Genomic DNA, 18,013 nt, shown 5'->3' on the forward strand with positions numbered 1-18,013 from the left:
AAGTTTTCTTTCTTTTCAGATCAAGAACTTACAAGGCATTCTTTCAAAAGATATGAACCTTTTTATAAAGGTACTTATCGAATGGAATGACTCAAAGAAAAGAAGATCTTTTGATTTGAGGACAAATCGATTAAAAGAAGGGGATGATGATGTGATCCCATTCAACATCATGGATATTCCAACCTTACAAGGGAAGAGACTTTCTAACTTTACACATATATATGCTTATTTTAAATATTTTAATATAGTTACATATATTATATCTATAGTTATTATGATGATAACTTATCCATTAATCTGTGAGATATAAGTTATCATAATATACTATAGTTTACATTCTTATATTATACATTATATAAGTTCATTTACTTAGTTTATTTCTTTATGTTATGCATGTAGGCACATTCGACCAATACTTGGGGAGCTACATTGGAGCTAAATGGAGAATACAAAAGCAATGATACTTACATGGGAAAGATTAGGAGAACATAAGGAGCAAATTCGTGAAAAGTTGTTTTAAAGCCGTGAGGTCATAGCTGGATTAAGCTACAAGATGACTTCATTTCAGCTTGGGAGCTGCACCATCATCATCACCACTTAGGACACTTCAAATATGTCCTAAGTCAATATTTGTGAAAACGTACCTTTTCACGAATAGTTGCCATCTCAAGAGGTACCTTAGACTTCTTTCACCTTTTCATTCACATGGCAGCGTATATGAAAGATGTTTTCCCGTTGTGCACTGTCCTCTACCTTTTCATTCACATGACAACGGGAAAACATCTCAAGAGGTACCTAAGTCAATATGTCTTTCGAGTGTTATGATTTCAGGATGTGTGACAATAACAACAAGACACTTACGGCTATTTTAGCCGCACTTGCACGACTCACGACTCAAGTTGAAAGATTTGATGAACTCACCAATACCGTGAGAGAACGACAAGAACCACAACTGGATCTACCAAACTAGAATCCAAGACTAAACAATGCTAAACTTTTAGTACCCAGACAAGAACAACCACGTTTCCAAGCACCCGAACTCTTTGCAAAACCAAAGTTCATGATCCCGTCTTTCGAAGGAGACAACGATCCGGACAGGTACATCGATTGGGAAGGAAAAGTTGATCTCATATTTGCATACCATGACTACCCCCAATCTAAACAAGTTCCCCTCATCACCATGCAATTCAAAGGATATGCTCGAACTTGGTGGATACAAACAAGGAAAAAGATCCAGAATTTCCAAATTCCAACAATCACTTCTTGGACCGACCTTAAACAAACCATGAGGAAGTGATTCCTACCGACACATTATACACGAGAAGTTAAACTACGACTACACCGACTTTGACAAGGTAGAAGTTCAGTTGAAGACTACTACAAGGAGATGCAGTCCTTACTCAATAGGGCTAACATAACCGAAAAAGAAGAGGTCACCGTGTCAAGATTCGTCGTCGGCTTGAACTCAAACATCACTGATATTCTTGACCTCCATGGGTACGAAAACCTTGAAGATACACTAAAGAAAGCAATGACAATCGAAGTACAAATCCAAAGGAGATTTCGAGAACATTACCAAGGTACTTCATCCTCTTACCAAGGTAATCATTCAAATCCTTCCTCATCTTCTTCTCCATCTTCTCTGAAAAAGCCAAGAGATGACAAACCTGACAATGAGAAAGAACGACCAGCAAAGAATGACACACTTACAGCCCCTAAAGATCAAATTTGTGAGGAGGTAGGGAAATCAAAAAAAGAAAAAGTTGAGAAAGAGGCAAAAGAAAAAGAGGTCACTAGTTACAAAAGCCAAAAGAATAATGACCCATGGGAGGTGAGTGAACCTAATTGTGAGAAGAAAAGAGTGGCTCAAAATCTGTGTGTGAGCACAAAAGAATTGAGAGAGAACATTCTTTACAAACAGCCTTCCATCCTTGTTCGCTTTAGAGAATCAATTGTTTCGATTTCTAACATTAACAAGGATTTGCCTAGTGTGTTTTCATCTTTGTTACAGGATTTTCGAGAAGAATTAGGTGATCCACCTGACGGATTACCACTGGAAAAAGGAAAACAACACCAAACCAATCTAATTCAAGGTTCCATCATACCTCGTCAAACATACAATCTCGAAGAAACCAAAGAGTTAGATTTGTTACAAAAAGGCTACATCCATGAAAGCCTTAGTCGTAACATCATCTTAATGACGAAACATGACTTGAACAACTCCACATGCTTTATAGTTCGTGCACAGGGAATCCATGTAAATGATGAGAAAGTAAAAGCAACACGAGACTGGCCCACACCATCTTCCATCGCCAAGAGTTGTCGAATAGTGCTAGGTGACCCTCCTGACGGGTTACCACCTGAAAGCCCTAATCACTATGCCATACCAATGAAGAGTCACGATTTACGAGAGTCCAAAGGTAAATATTTTATTACTCATTTTAATGACATTGTAACGTACTTCTTCTCCTTCTTACAAGGTAAGGCTCGTGAAGTTGTCATCCATACTAAACACAACTCCTTTAAGAGCGTAACATACCGAGGTAAGCAAAACACAGTAGACGATACACTACCACGAAGGTATACTCTTACCTATCAAACTCATACTACTATTCCGAGAATTGAACATATCAAAGATGTATATCACGATAACTCGGATATTTCTGATATTTCTACCCATACATTTAAAAGTGCTTTTAATGAGCTTTATCTTGTATATGAGTTTCCTTGCCAACTAAACAGGTTATACAGTCCACAAATCTCCTCCTGGGAATCATTAATTCATGAACCACACTTATGAGACTTAAGGGATTACGTTAACAAACCAATTGTCATAGTTTTTAAACACTCATTCTCGCCACACACGAATAAAACCATGGAGAAATTATCTGAAATAATCATACAGAAAGCCAACAGTGACCGGCGCCATGTTGAAATTCAACCAAAACATCAGATTACAAGACTTGTATGCAAAAGAGGATTTCAAGACTACAAGAAATCAGTTCCTACAAAGAAGAAACCTCGACTAAAACGCATAAAGACACATCACATTGATCCTGGTAAATGTTTCACAAGTTTTTCTTTCAACACATCTAAATCTCTTTCTTTTGGATTTTCAGATTCGAGGACGAATCCTTTTGAGGAGTGGGGGAATGATACATGCACCAGAGTCCATAATACATGCTTCTTTGGACTAATATTTCTACTCGAACCTATTAGAAGAACAAAGTCTCGAAGATTCAAAGCATATCTATTCGGTAAGCATGTTGTGAATGAATTATTAAACTATTCTAATTTTGCTCCCTTTAATGTTTCAGATTCGAGGTCAAATCTTTTTGAAGAAAGGGAGGATGATACATGCATTACAAGGCTCACATCAAAGGAAGAAGTAATAACTCTTCCAAATGATCCACTCGTCCAAGCTTTGGAAAAGAAGATCAGAACAGTAGCATACTTGAGACGACTTTCTGAATAGGATCCTGATCTTATTTGGTCAACATATCTTCTGGATATACAACCTTCTGTCTCTTATCTTTCCATCGGTTCTTGAATCGTATCAATCTGATATCGGGAACTCAAGTTATGGCCATTTTACTAAAGACGGTGCATGCAGAAAATCCTATACGGGATTAATACGGGATTTTGTAAATATTACGAATTTTCAATATTTTTATTGATTATTTGTAATATAACTTAATATATGATGATGCATTATCTATTAGGATTAGATTTATTATTTTATTAGGAATTAAGGTTGGGTTAAAATATTATCTTTAGTTATTATTATTTTATTAGGAATTAGAGTTAAGACATGTTTAGTTTATTATTATTTTATTCATTAGTTATTTAGGACCTTTAGAACTCAGCCTCTATATAAAGGAGGCTTCATTCTACTTTGTAAATAAGATTTCTTTGATCAATAATACAACAAGAGTTCGTTTTTGCAAGTGCTGATTGCCTTGTGCCTTCGAAGCTTCTTCTCCTGGAGTTCTTTCAAGTTCTTGTGAGGGAGATTAATCTTCACACTCCAATTTGCCTTTTCATCGTGACTAGGAGGGTTGGTTAGAGCCATTTATCGTGTTTGCCTTTTCATTGCGACTAGGAGGGCTCGATAGGACACTTATCCATCTATTTTTCCACAAATCCATCCGCACCATCAATCATCTTTACCGTTCACCTTCATAAGGGAGATCTTTTGATTTCTTTATTATCTTATTTCACCTTTCATTTATTTATCTTTTGTTTATTTTATTCTAATCGTGTTGTCTTGATTCCAGCACATAAAAGAAACCCTAAACAATCCTAGCGACTGCCGCCACCTTCCCATATTCATCACCTTTGTTCTTCATCGAGTCTAGAGCTTTCTAGGTTTGATTCTTCAACAAGAGCAACGTTCATCAATCCGCCACCGCTTCCCTATCAATTGGTATCAGATTTGGGCCGATTCTTGGAGAGAAACAAGCAATCTTGCTTGTTCTTGCACACAAAACCGTCAAGGTACCCCAACGGAGCTAGTTCACAAATGATTCAACGTTTCAGGTTCTTTTTATTTAATTTTAATTTAGATTTAAATCCTTCTTGTTAATTTGCTATTTTAAAAAAAACAAAAAAAAAACAAAAAAATGCAAAAAAAAAGGCAAAAAAAAAACAAAAAAAGCAAAATTTTCAAAAAATTGCAAACGAAGATATTTAGGGATGATTTTATCCATATATTATATTCATTATAAGAATAATCCCCAGTCCAAATTTCACCCCAATCAGAGTTCATTGGAGCCTTCAAATACATCATTCAAGTTTCATCGGCAGATTCGGTTTAGATTCTTGTCGAATTTCTTGAACATTTTACAGGAGAAATTTCGTGGTAAAAATTTCCAGATTGAAACTTCATATATTGGAGATCATTCACACAAAATATCAGAATTTTTGGAGATCAAGAACAACTTCGAAAAAAGTGATCAAGAAAAACAGATTGTTTGAGGACTCACCGTTCAACAGAGTCTACTGGATACTACTGAAGGTATTTGGTTCTGAAATTTTACAGGTGGTTTCTTGACGCATCGAAAGACATTCAAGAAATTTTTCAGAATTTTTGGACACCGGTAACCCCCTCAAAAACGTTGCTCAAGTTGATCCAGCGTTTTCTAGGTTTTCTGGTTTGGTCCCTTTTTCTTTGATTCTTAGTGCTTTAGGTTCTTCTGTTTTTCCTTGTTATTGTTCTTTTGCATTATCTAACACATTATCTTCTTTGTGTTAGTAGGACTAAAGAGTTTGCATACTTCTTCCTTCTTTGCATTCTCGTTCTCTTGGAGTCTAACCTTTGTTTGGCCTCTTAGAGCTTTTAGGTTTTTCTTATCGCCTTTGCTAGTAATCAAACTCCGATACGAACTGTGAAAGACTACTTGGTAAAGTGAGTTTTAAAGAGTACATGATCGGCTTACTTGCCTCTCGTTGTGTTACTTTCTTGGAGTGACTTGTGAGGTTTCTTGCTTTGTTGAATTTTCTTTCTTTTATTTTTATTTTACTTTAAAATTTTCTTTCGAGTGTTATGATTTCAGGATGTGTGACAATAACAACAAGACACTTACGGCTATTTTAGCCGCACTTGCACGACTCACGACTCAAGTTGAAAGATTTGATGAACTCACCAATACCGTGAGAGAACAACAAGAACCACAACTGGATCTACCAAACTAGAATCCAAGACTAAACAATGCTAAACTTTTAGTACCCAGACAAGAACAACCACGTTTCCAAGCACCCGAACTCTTTGCAAAACCAAAGTTCATGATCCCGTCTTTCGAAGGAGATAACGATCCGGACAGGTACATCGATTGGGAAGGAAAAGTTGATCTCATATTTGCATACCATGACTACCCCCAATCTAAACAAGTTCCCCTCATCACCATGCAATTCGAAGGATATGCTCGAACTTGGTGGATGCAAACAAGGAAAAAGATCCATAATTTCCAAATTCCAACAATTACTTCTTGGACCGACCTCAAACAAACCATGAGGAAGCGATTCCTACCGACACATTATACACGAGAAGTTAAACTACGACTACACCGACTTCGACAAGGTAGAAGTTCAGTTGAAGACTACTACAAGGAGATGCAGTCCTTACTCAATAGGGCTAACATAACCGAAAAAGAAGAGGTCACCGTCTCAAGATTCGTCGTCGGCTTGAACTCAAACATCACTGATCTTCTTGACCTCCATGGGTACGAAAACCTTGAAGATACACTAAAGAAAGCAATGACAATTGAAGTACAAATCCAAAGGAGATTTCGAGAACATTACCAAGGTACTTCATCCTCTTACCAAGGTAATCATTCAAATCCTTCCTCATCTTCTGCTCCATCTTCTCTGAAAAAGCCAAGAGATGACAAACCTGGCAATGAGAAAGAACGACCAGCAAAGAATGACACACTTCCAGCCCCTAAAGATCAAATTTGTGAGGAGGTAGGGAAATCAAAAAAAGAAAAAGTTGAGAAAGAGACAAAAGAAAAAGAGGTCACTAGTTACAAAAGCCAAAAGAATAATGACCCATGGGAGGTGAGTGAACCTAATTGTGAGAAGAAAAGAGTGGCTCAAAATCTATGTGTGAGCACAAAAGAATTGAGAGAGAACATTCTTTACAAACAGCCTTCCATCCTTGTTCGCTTTAGAGAATCAATTGTTTTGATTTCTAACATTAACAAGTATTTGCCTAGTGTGTTTTCATCTTTGTTACAGGATTTTCGAGAAGAATTAGGTGATCCACCTGACGGATTACCACTGGAAAAAGGAAAACAACACCAAACCAATCTAATTCAAGGTTCCATCATACCTCGTCAAACATACAATCTCGAATAAACCAAAGAGTTAGATTTGTTACAAAAAGGCTACATCCATGAAAGCCTTAGTCGTAACGTCATCTTAATGACGAAACATGACTTGAACAACTCCACATGCTTTATAGTTCGTGCACAGGGAATCCATGTAAATGATGAGAAAGTAAAAGCAACACGAGACTGGCCCACACCATCTTCCATCGCCAAGAGTTGTCGAATAGTGCTAGGTGACCCTCCTGACGGGTTACCACCTGAAAGCCCTAATCACTATGCCATACCAATGAAGAGTCACGATTTACGAGAGTCCAAAGGTAAATATTTTATTACTCATTTTAATGACATTGTAACGTACTTCTTCTCCTTCTTACATGGTAAGGCTCGTGAAGTTATCATCCATACTAAACACAACTCCTTTAAGTGCGTAACATACCGAGGTAAGCAAAACACAGTAGACGATACACTACCACGAAGGTATACTCTTACCTATCAAACTCATACTACTATTCCGAGAATTGAACATATCAAAGATGTATATCACGATAACTCGGATATTTCTGATATTTCTACCCATACATTTAAAAGTGCTTTTAATGAGCTTTATCTTGTATATGAGTTTCCTTGCCAACTAAACAGGTTATACAGTCCACAAATCTCCTCCTGGGAATCATTAATTCATGAACCACACTTAGGAGACTTAAGGGATTACGTTAACAAACCAGTTGACATAGTTTTTAAACACTCATTCTCGCCACACACGAATAAAACCATGGAGAAATTATCTGAAATAATCATACAGAAAGCCAACAGTGACCGGCGCCATGTTGAAATTCAACCAAAACATCAGATTACAAGACTTGTATGCAAAAGAGGATTTTAAGACTACAAGAAATCAGTTCCTACAAAGAAGAAACCTCGACTAAAACGCATAAAGACACATCACATTGATCCTGGTAAATGTTTCACAAGTTTTTCTTTCAACACATCTAAATCTCGTTCTTTTGGATTTTCAGATTCGAGGATGAATCCTTTTGAGGAGTGGGGGAATGATACATGCACCAAAGTCCATAATACAAGCTTCTTTGGACTAATATTTCTACTCGAACCTATTAAAAGAACAAAGTCTCGAAGATTCAAAGCATATCTGTTCGGTAAGCATGTTGTTAATGAATTATTAAACTATTCTAATTTTGCTCCCTTTAATGTTTCAGATTCGAGGTCGAATCTTTTTTAAGAAAGGGAGGATGATACATGCATCACAAGGCTCACATCAAAGGAAGAAGTAATAACTCTTCCAAATGATCCACTCGTCCAAGCTTTGGAAAAGAAGATCAGAACAGTAGCATACTTGAGACGACTTTTTGAATGGGATCATGATCTTATTTGGTCAACATATCTTCTGGATATACAACCTTCTATCTCTTATCTTTCCATCGGTTCTTGAATCGTATCAATCCGATATCGGGAACTCAAGATATGGCCATTTTACTGAAGACGGTGCATGCAGAAAATCCTATACGGGATTAATACGGGATTTTGTAAATATTACGAATTTTCAATATTTTTATTGATTATTTGTAATATAACTTAATATATGATGATGCATTATCTATTAGGATTAGATTTATTATTTTATTAGGAATTAAGGTTGGGTTAAAATATTATCTTTAGTTATTATTATTTTATTAGGAATTAGAGTTAAGACATGTTTAGTTTATTATTATTTTATTCATTAGTTATTTAGGACCTTTAGAACTCAGCCTCTATATAAAGGAGGCTTCATTCTACTTTGTAAATAAGATTTCTTTGATTAATAATACAACAAGAGTTCGTTTTTGCAAGTGCTGATTGCCTTGTGCCTTCGAAGCTTCTTCTCCTGGAGTTCTTTCAAGTTCTTGTGAGGGAGATTAATCTTCACACTCCAATTTTCCTTTTCATCGCGACTAGGAGGGTTGGTTAGAGCCATTTATTGTGTTTGCCTTTTCATTGCGACTAGGAGGGCTCGATAGGACACTTATCCATCTTTTTTCCACAATCCATCCGCACCATCAATCATCTTTACCGTTCACCTTCATAAGGGAGATCTTTTGATTTCTTTATTATCTTATTTCACCTTTCATTTATTTATCTTTTGTTTATTTTATTCTAATCGTGTTGTCTTGATTCCAGCACATAAAAGAAACCCTAAACAATCCTAGCGACTGCCACCACCTTCCCATATTCATCACCTTTGTTCTTCATCGAGTCTAGAGCTTTCTAGGTTTGATTCTTCAACAAGAGCAACGTTCATCAATCTGCCACTGCTTCCCTATCAATTGGTATCAGATTTGGGCCGATTCTTGGAGAGAAACAAGCAAGCTTGCTTATTCTTGCACACAAAACCGTCAAGGTACCCCAACGGAGCTAGTTCACAAACGATTCAGTGTTTCAGGTTCTTTTTATTTAATTTTAATTTAGAATTAAATCCTTCTTGTTAGTTTGCTATTTAAAAAAAAACAAAAAAAAACAAAAAAAAGACAAAAAAAAGGCAAAAAAAAAACAAAAAAAAGCCAAAATTTCAAACGAAGGTATTTAGGGCTTATTTTATCCATATATTATATTCATTATAAGAATAATCCCCAGTCCAAATTTCACCCCAATCAGAGTTCATTGGAGCCTTCAAATACATCATTCAAGTTTCATCGGCAGATTCGGTTTAGAATCTTGTCGAATTTCTTGAAAATTTTACAGGATAAATTTCGTGGTAAAAATTTCCAGATTGAAACTTCATATATTGGAGATCATTCACACAAAATATCAGAATTTTTGGAGATCAAGAACAACTTCGAAAAAAGTGATCAAGAAAAACAGATTGTTTGAGGACTCACCGTTCAACAGAGTCTACTGGATACTACTGAAGGTATTTGGTTCTGAAATTTTACAGGTGGTTTCTTGACGCATCGAAAGAAATTCAAGAAATTTTTCAGAATTTTTGGACACCGGTAACCCCCTCAAAAATGTTGCTCAAGTTGATCCAGCGTTTTCTAGGTTTTCTGGTTTGGTCCCTTTATCTTTGATTCTTAGTGCTTTAGGTTCTTCTTTTTTTCCTTGTTATTGTTCTTTTGCATTATCTAACACATTATATTCTTTGTGTTAGTTGGACTAAAGAGTTTGCATACTTCTTCCTTCTTTGCATTCTCGTTCTCTTGGAGTCTAACCTTTGTTTGGCCTCTTAGAGCTTTTAGGTTTTTCTTATCGCCTTTGCTAGTAATCAAACTCCGATACGAACTATGAAAGACTACTTGGTAAAGTGAGTTTTAAAGAGTACAAGATCGGCTTACTTGCCTCTCGTTGTGTTACTTTCTTGGAGTGACTTGTGAGGTTTCTTGCTTTGTTGAATTTTCTTTCTTTTATTTTTATTTTACTTTAAAATTTTCTTTCGAGAGTTATGATTTCAGGATGTGTGACAATAACAACAAGACACTTACGGCTATTTTAGCCGCACTTGCACGACTCACGACTCAAGTTGAAAGATTTGATGAACTCACCAATACCGTGAGAGAACAACAAGAACCACAACTGGATCTACCAAACTAGAATCCAAGACTAAACAATGCTAAACTTTTAGTACCCAGACAAGAACAACCACGTTTCCAAGCACCCGAACTCTTTGCAAAACCAAAGTTCATGATCCCGTCTTTCGAAGGAGACAACGATCCGGACAGGTACATCGATTGGGAAGGAAAAGTTGATCTCATATTTGCATACCATGACTACCCCCAATCTAAACAAGTTCCCCTCATCACCATGCAATTCGAAGGATATGCTCGAACTTGGTGGATGTAAACAAGGAAAAAGATCCAGAATTTCCAAATTCCAACAATCACTTCTTGGACCAACCTCAAACAAACCATGAGGAAGCGATTCCTACCGACACATTATACACGAGAAGTTAAACTACGACTACACCGACTTCGACAAGGTAGAAGTTCAGTTGAAGACTACTACAAGGAGATGCAGTCCTTACTCAATAGGGCTAACATAACCGAAAAAGAAGAGGTCACCGTGTCAAGATTCGTCGTCGGCTTGAACTCAAACATCACTGATCTTCTTGACCTCCATGGGTACGAAAACCTTGAAGATGCACTAAAGAAAGCAATGACAATCGAAGTACAAATCCAAAGGAGATTTCGAGAACATTACCAAGGTACTTCATCCTCTTACCAAGGTAATCATTCAAATCCTTCCTCATCTTCTGCTCCATCTTCTCTGAAAAAGCCAAGAGATGACAAACATGACAATGAGAAAGAACGACCAGCAAAGAATGGCACACTTCCAGCCCCTAAAGATCAAATTTGTGAGGAGGTAGGGAAATCAAAAAAAGAAAAAGTTGAGAAAGAGGCAAAAGAAAAAGAGGTCACTAGTTACAAAAGCCAAAAGAATAATGACCCATGGGAGGTGAGTGAACCTAATTGTGAGAAGAAAAGAGTGGCTCAAAATCTATGTGTGAGCACAAAAGAATTGAGAGAGAACATTCTTTACAAACAGCCTTCCATCCTTGTTCGCTTTAGAGAATCAATTGTTTCGATTTCTAACATTAACAAGGATTTGCCTAGTGTGTTTTCATCTTTGTTACAGGATTTTCGAGAAGAATTAGGTGATCCACCTGACGGATTACCACTGGAAAAAGGAAAACAACACCAAACCAATCTAATTCAAGGTTCCATCATACCTCGTCAAACATACAATCTCGAAGAAACCAAAGAGTTAGATTTGTTACAAAAAGGCTACATCCATGAAAGCCTTAGTCGTAACGTCATCTTAATGACGAAACATGACTTGAACAACTCCACATGATTTATAGTTCGTGCACAGGGAAACCATGTAAATGATGAGAAAGTAAAAGCAAAACGAGACTGGCCCACACCATCTTCCATCGCCAAGAGTTGTCGAATAGTGCTAGGTGACCCTCATGACGGGTTACCACCTGAAAGCCCTAATCACTATGCCATACCAATGAAGAGTCACGATTTACGAGAGTCCAAAGGTAAATATTTTATTACTCATTTTAATGACATTGTAACGTACTTCTTCTCCTTCTTACAAGGTAAGGCTCGTGAAGTTGTCATCCATACTAAACACAACTCCTTTAAGTGCGTAACATACCGAGGTAAGCAAAACACAATAGACGATACACTACCACGAAGGTATACTCTTACCTATCAAACTCATACTACTATTCTGAGAATTGAACATATCAAAGATGTATATCACGATAACTCGGATATTTCTGATATTTCTACCCATACATTTAAAAGTGCTTTTAATGAGCTTTATCTTGTATATGAGTTTCCTTGCCAACTAAACAGGTTATACAGTCCATAAATCTCCTCCTGGGAATCATTAATTCATGAACCACACTTAGGAGACTTAAGGGATTACGTTAACAAACCAGCTGACATAGTTTTTAAACACTCATTCTCGCCACACACGAATAAAACCATGGAGAAATTATCTGAAATAATCATACAGAAAGCCAACAGTGACCGGCGCCATGTTGAAATTCAACCAAAACATCAGATTACAAGACTTGTATGCAAAAGAGGATTTCAAGACTACAAGAAATCAGTTCCTACAAAGAATAAACCTCGACTAAAACGCATAAAGACACATCACATTGATCCTGGTAAATGTTTCACAAGTTTTTCTTTCAACACATCTAAATCTCTTTCTTTTGGATTTTCAGATTCGAGGACGAATCCTTTTGAGGAGTGGGGGAATGATACATGCACCAGAGTCCATAATACATTCTTCTTTGGACTAATATTTCTACTCGAACCTATTAGAAGAACAAAGTCTCGAAGATTCAAAGCATATCTATTCGGTAAGCATGTTGTGAATGAATTATTAAACTATTCTAATTTTGCTCCCTTTAATGTTTTAGATTCGAGGTCGAATATTTTTGAAGAAAGGGAGGATGATACATGCATCACAAGGCTCACATCAAAGGAAGAAGTAATAACTCTTCCAAATGATCCACTCGTCCAAGCTTTGGAAAAGAAGATCAGAACAGTAGAATACTTGAGACGACTTTTTGAATGGTATCCTGATCTTATTTGGTCAACATATCTTCTGGATATAAAACCGTCTGTCTCTTATCTTTCCATCGGTTTTTGAATCGTATCAATCCGATATCGGGAACTCAAGATATGGCCATTTTACTGAAGACGGTGCATGCAGAAAATCCTATACGGGATTAATACGGGATTTTGTAAATATTACGAATTTTCAATATTTTTATTGATTATTTGTAATATAACTTAATATATGATGATGCATTATCTATTAGGATTAGATTTATTATTTTATTAGGAATTAAGGTTGGGTTAAAATATTATCTTTAGTTATTATTATTTTATTAGGAATTAGAGTTAAGACATGTTTAGTTTATTATTATTTTATTCATTAGTTATTTAGGACCTTTAGAACTCAGCCTCTATATAAAGGAGGCTTCATTCTACTTTGTAAATAAGATTTCTTTGATCAATAATACAACAAGAGTTCGTTTTTGCAAGTGCTGATTGCCTTGTGCCTTCGAAGCTTCTTCTCCTGGAGTTCTTTCAAGTTCTTGTGAGGGAGATTAATCTTCACACTCCAATTTTCCTTTTCATCGCGACTAGGAGGGTTGGTTAGAGCCATTTATCATGTTTGCCTTTTCATTGCAACTAGGAGGGCTCGATAGGACACTTATCCATCTATTTTTCCACAAATCCATCCGCACCATCAATCATCTTTACCGTTCACCTTCAAAAGGGAGATCTTTTGATTTCTTTATTATCTTATTTCACCTTTCATTTATTTATCTTTTGTTTATTTTATTCTAATCATGTTGTCTTGATTCCAGCACATAAAAGAAACCCTAAACAATCCTAGCGACTGCCGCCACCTTCCCATATTCATCACCTTTGTTCTTCATCGAGTCTAGAGCTTTCTAGGTTTGATTCTTCAACAAGAGCAACGTTCATCAATCCGCCACCGCTTCCCTATCACTATCTACTCTCTTCTTCCAAAGCGTGTAGATCACCTTACATCAAGAAATAAAGAAATGATAGAGATGGTTGTGGAATTATGTAATTGATGATGGTCTTGATGAAGGATGTTGATGATGGATGATGATGAAATGGCAATGGTGGTGATGTTGTATCTCAAACATGCCAAAGAGAAAACTATGCTATGAAGCACAATCTCGGTCTTCACAAACTTGCTTGAGGGGTGGTGATAGTGTCTTCAACCCAATCTAGGAATTTTGGAATCAGGATGGAAGGAATGACGCCACAAGTATAGGAATTATACTTGTTTAATCGATAAAGTTCACAAAGAACTTTGAAGAGAAATTAACTCACAAGAGTAATTTTTATATATGATATGAGATAATTACAAATGAAGGCAAGCCACTCTATTTATAGGAAATGAGAGGGCTTGACCGAATGGTTACATAATGTTTTGGCCAGATATATGACTTTAGAAAGATACATAATGCTTCAAATGAATGATTAAGTCCTTTGGGCTTGTGATGGTTCGGCTAACCCTCCATGAAGGGGCTTGATGATTCGGCAATGATGAGGGAACATCTCCCTTGGCCGAATGTTGTTGTGTCTCTTCATGTTGGCGCCAAAAACTCTCATGTGCATGGCATGTATGTGGCCGAATAGACATGGATCTTTTATATCATGTTCCTTGGTGATTTAAAACTCCAATGATTATAATGTCTTCATCAGCATGCTCTTGGATGTAAAGGAATCTTCATGGGCAGCATCATTCATGAAAGGTCACAATGTTTGAGAAAGGTGTTGACATAAGGTAATTCTACCTTCTCATTTGATTATGGATCTAGGAAGGAAGCAAAACAACCTGCACAAGTGAATGGCTCAAAACAGAATGGATAAGGGTGGTAAACGTGATATAGTCACGTCTACACCAGATCCGGAGGTCATGCCACACGGTCCCATTACTAGGTCAAGGGCCAAACAATTCAGGGAAGTTCTCTTAACTAAGTGTCTTGAAGCTTTTGATTCAATTGATAACTTAACACTCTCTAATATTATGTTATATAATGTTTTAATAGCTAAAGAGTAACTTAGTATGAATTCATATTACACATTGTTATTTTAATATGTTAAGCATGTTAGGATAGTTTTATTATCGTATTAAGCATGATTATTATATATACATCAAGGCAGTATACTTATAATGCATTTCATTAATTTATTTGCATTCATATTAACTCTTAGGCTTTATACATTATCTTACACATATTAGGAGATGATGTACTTAGCTCATGACCATCATACTTAGCTCACATTACCATAAACAAATATGGCAGCAAGGTATTTAGCTCGTTTTAGCTCAATATCATGAACTTACCTTGTTTCCTTGCACATATAGGTACAATGGAGTGTGATGCACGTTGAGGTAGCTTGGTGAATGATTTGAACGTCATACATAGCTCACAAACAGCTCACAAAGTACAAGGCAGCTCATGGAATGCTAAGGGAAGCTCGATTCAGCTGGAGAAGCTTCAGGCTAGCTAAACTTAGCTAGTTGGACTATTTGAAGCTGAGTTGCTAAAAGTGATGACAAAGGTAGCTGAATGTAGCTGAACATGCTATTATGGAGCTCAAAAGGACTCGGCTAGGAAGATCATTCACAAACAACCCCATGCTTGCTAGCTAGCTCAACACTCAAGCTAGCTTGGAGGAGACACATGCACGCCTAAGAAAAAGCACATGACCAGCCATCATCCAATGCACATGGGTGCACCACAAGGCTTCCTATAACACTCATGTGCCGTGCATATGACCAGCCCCCATTTGCCTTGCATGTGAACTCATTTAGGCGCCAAGATGAAGAGCCCTCTCCCTATTCGGCCAAGCATCATCTCCCATCCAAATTGGCGCCAACTTGAGGAGACACAAGAACTATTCGGCCAAGGATCATTTCCCTCCATCTAGGGCCGAACCATCCTCTCTTTTAGCATTTAAATTATGTCTTTATAGGGAGATACATAGGCTGGCCGAATCATCTTGTATTTATTCGGCCATGTCTCTCCATTTCCTATAAATAGGAAAACATTCCATCATTTATTAAGAAGACCTTTTATTCAATTAAAGTGAGATTATTCTCTTCTCAAGTCCTGGTGACTTTTTATCGACTTATCAAGTATTTTATACTTGTGGCTTCAACCCCTTCCTTTCATCTTGATACTTCTGGTTCCTAGTTCATATAACTAGTGGGTCAAAGTACTTAACACCATCCCTTGAAGAAACAATATAAAGATTGGGTCTCTGCTCTATATAGCATTGGTTCTTCTTTGAGATTTCTTCAAGATACTATCCTCACAACCATTCTTTTATTTCATCACCATAACCATAGCATTATCAACTATCTTCCGCTTCCATTACTCATTATTTAAATAGCCTACCAATTCACCCATACGTCTACCACCCTTAACCATTCTATTTTGAGCCATTCACTTTGCAGGTTGTTTTGCTTCCTTCCTAGATCCACAATCATTTGAAAAGGTACAAGTACCTTACATCAAGCGGTAATCAAAGCTTTGGTGGAAGAAGCAACGTGCAACAACAACAAAAAGAAAAATACAAAAAGAAGTGCAAAAGTGAAGTGCAAAGTCAAAGAAAAAGAAAAAAAAATCAGCAAAGAAAATTGAAGGACTCAAAAGTCAAAGCACTCAAAAAGAAGAAAAAGCAAAGAAAAGAAAGAAAAGTTGTAAGCACTCATCAACAATTCTCATCACCAAGCATTTTCAAGTAAGCCTTTAAAATTGATTGTGGTGATAGAAGGTTATGAAGTGACTTGTGTAAGTAACCCTTTCATTCTCTTCTTTCTAATTTCTAAGACACCTTTTCAATTATATTTGCTTTCCATTCCTACTAACCATTTGCAGCCAACGCCAAACAAGTGAAATTACTCGATATAGTCTTGAGTAAAAGTTCATTAGAACTTGAGACAAGAGAATTGAGGGAAAAAGGCTGGAGCGTGTGTGAGATCAGAAGAGGACAAGTAAAAGCCATTAAAGTCCTAGAGTGCGAACACGAGCGGATTGAGTGAAATCAAGTTTTCTTGGAGTGACTCGTGAGGCTTTGTGAGAGTATACTCTGGTAAGGTCCTACACACATTTCAATTTTTCCTTATTTGCTAACATGTCTTTTTCATCCAACATTTTTGTAGTCAAAAGGACTTTGAACATTCAAAGTCAAGATGATGAACAAAGAGAAAACATCTTCCATACCAAATGTCACGTGGGAGATAAAATTTGTGTGGTGATCATTGATGGAGGAAGTTGTACCAATGTAGCAAGTACTCACATGGTGGAAAAGTTGGGTCTCAAGACTTCCAAACATCCTCATCCTTACAAACTCCAATGGCTCAACGATGTGGGAGAAGCCAAGGTAACCAAGCAAGTGATTGTACCTTTCTCAATTGGAAGATACAATGATGAAGTCCTTTGTGACGTGGTGCCCATGAGTGCAAGTCACCTTATACTAGGACGTCCTTGGCAATATGATAAGAAAGCCACCCATGACGGATTCTCTAACAAGTACTCATTCCAACATCAGGGAAAGAAAATCATATTGGCACCTTTGTTACCAAGCCAAGTTCAGGAATGTCAAGTGACCCTCAAATCACGCATAGAAGAATGGGAGAAAGAAAAGAAGGCCAAAGAAATCCATACTCCAAAGATGAATATCTATGCCAGCAGAGGAGATATTCGGAAACATTTATCAACTAAGAAAGCTCTACTTATACTTATGTATAAGGAAAGTTTTCTTCTTACTAACCCTCCTAAAGGTTTGCCTTCTTCTATTTCTAATCTTTTGCAGGAATTTGAGGATATGTTTCCTGAGGAAATTCCTGATGGATTGCCACCGATTAGAGGAATTGAACATCAAATTGATTTCATTCCTGGAGCCACCATTCCTAATAGACCAGCATATAGGAGTAATCCTGAAGAAACAAAGGAATTGCAAAGACAAGTCAAAGAACTCCTAAACAAAGGTTACATTCGAGAAAGCTTAAGTCCATGTGTTGTCCCCGTTTTGTTGGTACCAAAGAAAGATGGAACTTGGAGAATGTGCGTGGATTGTAGAGCAGTGAATCAAATCACTATCAAATATAGGCACCCT

The sequence above is a fragment of the Hibiscus syriacus genome, unplaced genomic scaffold, assembly GCF_006381635.1.
Source record: "Hibiscus syriacus cultivar Baekdansim isolate YM2019G1 unplaced genomic scaffold, ASM638163v2 tig00111837_pilon, whole genome shotgun sequence".
Lineage (NCBI taxonomy): Eukaryota > Viridiplantae > Streptophyta > Magnoliopsida > Malvales > Malvaceae > Hibiscus > Hibiscus syriacus.